Source organism: Dendrobates tinctorius, unplaced genomic scaffold (assembly GCF_039654945.1).
Source record: "Dendrobates tinctorius isolate UK_male_01 unplaced genomic scaffold, ASM3965494v1 ptg000022l, whole genome shotgun sequence".
NCBI classification, from domain to species: domain Eukaryota; kingdom Metazoa; phylum Chordata; class Amphibia; order Anura; family Dendrobatidae; genus Dendrobates; species Dendrobates tinctorius.
In genome coordinates, this window is record NW_027361690.1 from 83593283 (window position 1) to 83599282 (window position 6000).

Sequence of the window (6000 nt, forward strand, 5' to 3'; positions counted from 1 at the left end):
ACATCATCGGATGGGGATAGAAGCAGGGTGAGTGACATCCCCACAGCTTCTATCACCAAATCGCAATCAAGGCGACACTGTGGTCACTCAACCTGCTTCTATCACTGCCCATTGATGATGTCTCATTTCAGGGAAAAAGTCAGAAACAGGAACTGTAGCGGAGGCAATCGAAGATGAAAGGGGGGGAGAATGGCAGAGGCCACTGAAGCTGCAAGCGGGAGGCACAGAAGAAGTGTGATGGCAGAAACTGTGGTAAGTGACCAAAACGCTGCCCCCCGGATGATGTGCTGTTTCAACCCCTTTTAAGGCTGAAAGATCAGGTCCATTGTGTTCAACCTATAACCTAACCTTTTGATCCAGAGGAAGGCAAAACCCCAATGAGGCAGATGCTAGATGCTATGTGTCGTTGGGAAGGAATGTTTCCGCATATATGGGGCAATCCGGATCATTTCCTGGATTGACGTCCCGTCACAGACCTTAGTACCTACATGTTTATTATATCTTTCAAGAAAGGTATCCCGGCCCGCCCTGAACTCATTTACAGAAACCATAATTAAACAATTATACCATTGTGAACTAACGAGTCCCATAATCTCCCAGCTCTTATAGTAAAGAATCGCTCTCTCTTTCCTCTAGACGTGCAGGATGCCACCTTGTCCCCATCGCAGGCCGAGGTGTAAAAAGCTCATTAGTAATATCTCTGTCCTGTCTCTTCATATATTTGTACCCTGTAATAAGATTGCCCCTAAGCCTTAGTTTTTCCAAACCGAATAACCCCAAGTTTGATAGCCTGTCTTGGTGCTGCGGTTCACTCATTCCCTTAGAGGGGCTATCTGGGACTATTTTTTTTTTTTCTCATGTTGCTAGGATCTGACAGGCAGGTAGTTGCAAGCAACCTGCCTGTTTTATCCTGCATCATCTCAGAGTGATCATAGACCGCTCCTGACGGCGATGCTGCTGCTTCTCTTCAACAGATCTGATCTTCCGGAAGAGGAACTTACCTGGCTGTTAACTCCTAGGCCCATAAAAAGAAAAATAAAACAGTCCTGGATGATCCCTTTTAATAATTTTGGTCGCTCTTCTCTAGTTCAGCTATATCCTAGTACACTTGAGCCCACACTTGTAGTGATGAAGTGCAGATTATCTCGCAATCTTTCCGTACAATATTTGATAGCAGCCATCCAGATTCTGTAATTGGGCATCTGTAACCATGAAGTATGGCCCCACACAATGTCGGACGAATCTGATGATTTCGGGGGGACCCTACGACCATCTTATGTAAATGGATGCTTTTCAACTCTTGAAACGAGGATCCAAAGGTGTCGATCCTATTACTTAGGCTACTTTCACACATCCGTTTTCTTTATCCGGCACGATGCGGCGACAATGAAACTGCACGAGGAAAAAGCCGGATCTGGTCGTAACAGGCGCCGGATCCGGTAGTCCGTTTTTTCGCCGCACCATGCCGGATACCGATAGCCGGATGTGTGAAAGAGGCCATATCCGGAAACTAAGCTGCTGCCTGAGATGTCTGGCAGCTGGTAACTCCCCACTGAAAACTCATGCATGCTCAGCCGAACCGAACGTGCATGCATTTATTGGAGTATGGAAGAGATACCTATCAGCTGAGCACTCTTTAGGCCGAAACAAGGCTAAGGTAAGCTGTATGGGAACCTCTACATTATGTCCGAGCCAAAACTTTTCTGTCTCCACATCAACACATGAAGACCTTTTGGAGGAACTAGAGGGGAAAGCTCTATCCTACCATCGTCTAATTCCGTCGAATCATTTTATATTGTGTGTCGAGTCGTTTTATTCCCAAGCTATGAGGAACCTCTGGCAAGCGCGCACTGTCTGCTGTGACGTGTTTCGGTGATCTGACGGGTGATCAGAGCTGTCTGGACCTTTGTTTTAATGGAACCAGAAGAAACGTGGGAGGGAGAACGGCTTCTTAATTGTGACTGCTGGATTGTGTTAAAAGTTGCAATGTTGTTATGAGAACCCCTTCAGAAGAGGCCACTGCTATTAGTGCATATTGTGGCGTGCAGCGCTAACTTTCCACTGCTGCCTTATCTGAGCTCGCTGATTAATTTCTTCTGGACTAAGACTTCCCGGATGTGTAAAGTATCTGTATAAACAGAAGGACTGTAGGTCACTGCGCCCTGTCTGTATGGAGCTTTAAGACTTCTCTGTCTCTTCATCCTATTAACCCAGCGGAGTCGAGAGCTGCTGTCATATGTATTAGAGATGCACTAATCCCACTGTTAGATTATAGGGGTTTTATGAGATTAGCAAACAGGTACTGCTATTTATGAGAATGGGGCTGAGCTGCTGTACCAAAGACCGGCCATAGATGGGAAGGAGAGGAGCTGCAGCTGAAAATAAAGCAAGCTCTTTTATGTCTTAAGTCCAAATACAAGAAGAAAGGAAGGATGACACTCACCGTCTTATAAAATCCACAGTTTATTGAGGCATAAAAATCTTCAGCTGAGGAGCAATGTGAGGGATACACAGACCGCCGTTTCGCGGGGCTGCGCTTCCACGAGTCTCGTGGAAGCGCAGCCGCATGAAACGGCCATCGTCCATGTATCCCTCACAATGCTCCTCTGCTGAAGATTTTTATGTCTCAATAAACTGGATTTTATAAGACGGTGAGTGTCATCCTTCCTTTTTTCTTGTATTTGGACTTATGGCAATGTCTTTTCCTTGAATTGAGCACCAATATGTACAGTGGGGAAAAAAAGTATTTAGTCAGTCAGCAATAGTGCAAGTTCCACCACTTAAAAAGATGAGAGGCGTCTGTAATTTACATCATAGGTAGACCTCAACTATGGGAGACAAACTGAGAAAAAAAAATCCAGAAAATCACATTGTCTGTTTTTTTTTCATTTTATTTGCATATTATGGTGGAAAATAAGTATTTGGTCAGAAACAAAATTTCATCTCAATACTTTGTGATATATCCTTTGTTGGCAATGACAGAGGTCAAACGTTTTCTGTAAGTCTTCACAAGGTTGCCACACACTGTTGTTGGTATGTTGGCCCATTCCTCCATGCAGATCTCCTCTAGAGCAGTGATGTTTTTGGCTTTTCGCTTGGCAACACGGACTTTCAACTCCCTCCAAAGGTTTTCTATAGGGTTGAGATCTGGAGACTGGCTAGGCCACTCCAGGACCTTGAAATGCTTCTTACGAAGCCACTCCTTCGTTGCCCTGGCGGTGTGCTTTGGATCATTGTCATGTTGAAAGACCCAGCCACGTTTCATCTTCAATGCCCTTGCTGATGGAAGGAGGTTTGCACTCAAAATCTCACGATACATGGCCCCATTCATTCTTTCATGTACCCGGATCAGTCGTCCTGGCCCCTTTGCAGAGAAACAGCCCCAAAGCATGATGTTTCCACCACCATGCTTTACAGTAGGTATGGTGTTTGATGGATGCAACTCAGTATTCTTTTTCCTCCAAACACGACAAGTTGTGTTTCTACCAAACAGTTCCAGTTTGGTTTCATCAGACCATAGGACATTCTTCCAAAACTCCTCTGGATCATCCAAATGCTCTCTAGCAAACTTCAGACGGGCCCGGACATGTACAGGCTTAAGCAGTGGGACACGTCTGGCACTGCAGGATCTGAGTCCATGGTGGCGTAGTGTGTTACTTATGGTAGGCCTTGTTACATTGGTCCCAGCTCTCTGCAGTTCATTCACTAGGTCCCCCCGCGTGGTTCTGGGATTTTTGCTCACCGTTCTTGTGATCATTCTGACCCCACGGGGTGGGATTTTGCGTGGAGCACCAGATCGAGGGAGATTATCAGTGGTCTTGTATGTCTTCCATTTTCTAATTATTGCTCCCACAGTTGATTTCTTCACTCCAAGCTGGTTGGCTATTGCAGATTCAGTCTTCCCAGCCTGGTGCAGGGCTACAATTTTGTTTCTGGTGTCCTTTGACAGCTCTTTGGTCTTCACCATAGTGGAGTTTGGAGTCAGACTGTTTGAGGGTGTGCACAGGTGTCTTTTTATACTGATAACAAGTTTAAACAGGTGCCATTACTACAGGTAATGAGTGGAGGAAAGAGGAGACTCTTAAAGAAGAAGTTACAGGTCTGTGAGAGCCAGAAATCTTGATTGCTTGTTTCTGACCAAATACTTATTTTCCACCATAATATGCAAATAAAATGAAAAAAAAACAGACAATGTGATTTTCTGGATTTTTTTTTCTCAGTTTGTCTCCCATAGTTGAGGTCTACCTATGATGTAAATTACAGACGCCTCTCATCTTTTTAAGTGGTGGAACTTGCACTATTGCTGACTGACTAAATACTTTTTTTCCCCACTGTATGTGATCCTCAGGAGATGGAAGGCAGAGTGGAGGTTTTTGCAGTGCGGATTGCTATTTCTTGCATTGACGTCCTTTATATCTTATATCAGTATTCTGAAATTTTAGACACCAGTCAAATGGAGTCAATGCTCTGATCGATAATATGGGGCTTAGCTGTCTGTATTAACCCCTTATGGATGCCACTAGATTTGGTCTAGGAGACCGCTGCGTTTTTGTTTATCGTTACAACAGCCGTCACAAAACTTTTCAATTTTCAAACTTTGATTATTCTGTTCATCCAGATAGTCACAACCACACTAAATAGTTAAGAAATGCCATTTCCCACATGTCGGCTTTACATTATTATTATTATTATTATTATTTATTGTTATAGCGCCATTTATTCCATGGCGCTTTACATGTGAGGGGGGTATACATAAAAACAAGTACAATAATCTTAAACAATACAAGTCATAACTGGTACAGGAGGAGAGAGGACCCTGCCCGCGAGGGCTCACAATCTTCAAGGGATGGGTGATAATACAGTAGGCGAGGGTAGAGCTGGTCGTGCAGCGGTTTGGTCGATCGGTGGTTACTGCAGGTTATAGGCTTGTCGGAAGAGGTGGGTCTTCAGGCTCTTTTTGAAGGTTTCGATGGTAGGTGAGAGTCTGATATGTTGTGGTAGAGAGTTCCAGAGTAGGGGTGATGCGCGAGAGAAATCTTGTATGCGATTGTGGGAAGAGGAGATAAGAGGGGAGTAGAGAAGGAGATCTTGTGAGGATCGGAGGTTGCGTGCAGGAAAGTACCGGGAGACGAGGTCACAGATGTATGGAGGAGACAAGTTGTGGATGGCTTTGTATGTCATGGTTAGGGTTTTGTAATGGAGTCTCTGGGCAATTGGGAGCCAGTGAAGGGATTGACAGAGGGGAGAAGCTGGGGAATAGCGGGGGGACAGGTGGATTAGTCGGGCAGCAGAGTTTAGAATAGATTGGAGGGGTGCGAGAGTGTTTGAGGGGAGGCCGCAGAGCATGAGGTTGCAGTAGTCAAGGCGAGAGATGATGAGGGCATGGACTAGGGTTTTTGCAGATTCTTGGGTGAGGAATGAACGGATGCGTGAAATATTTTTGAGTTGAAGTCGGCAGGAAGTGGAAAGGGTTTGGATATGTGGTTTGAAGGAGAGATCAGCATCAAGGATTACTCCGAGGCAGCGAGCTTGTGGGACTGGGGAGAGTGGGCAGTCATTTACTGTAATTGATAGGTTCGTAGGGGGGGTCACGTGAGATGGGGGAAAGATGATGAATTCTGTTTTGTCCATGTTGAGTTTCAGATATCTAGTGGAGAAGAAGGATGAAATAGTGGACAGACATTGAGGGATTCTGGTTAGTAGGGAGGTGATATCTGGTCCAGAGATGTAGATCTGTGTGTCATCAGCATAAAGATGATACTGAAAGCCATGAGATTCTATGAGCTGTCCCAGGCCAAAGGTGTAAATAGAGAACAGCAGGGGCCCTAGGACTGAACCTTGTGGGACTCCGACAGATAGGGGGCGAGGTGAGGAGGTGGTGTGTGAGTGGGAGACGCTGAATGTCCGGTCTGTTAGGTATGATGAGATCCAGGAGAGGGCCAAGTCTGTGATGCCGAGGGATGAGAGGGTCTGTAATAATAGGGAATGGTCCACTGTGTC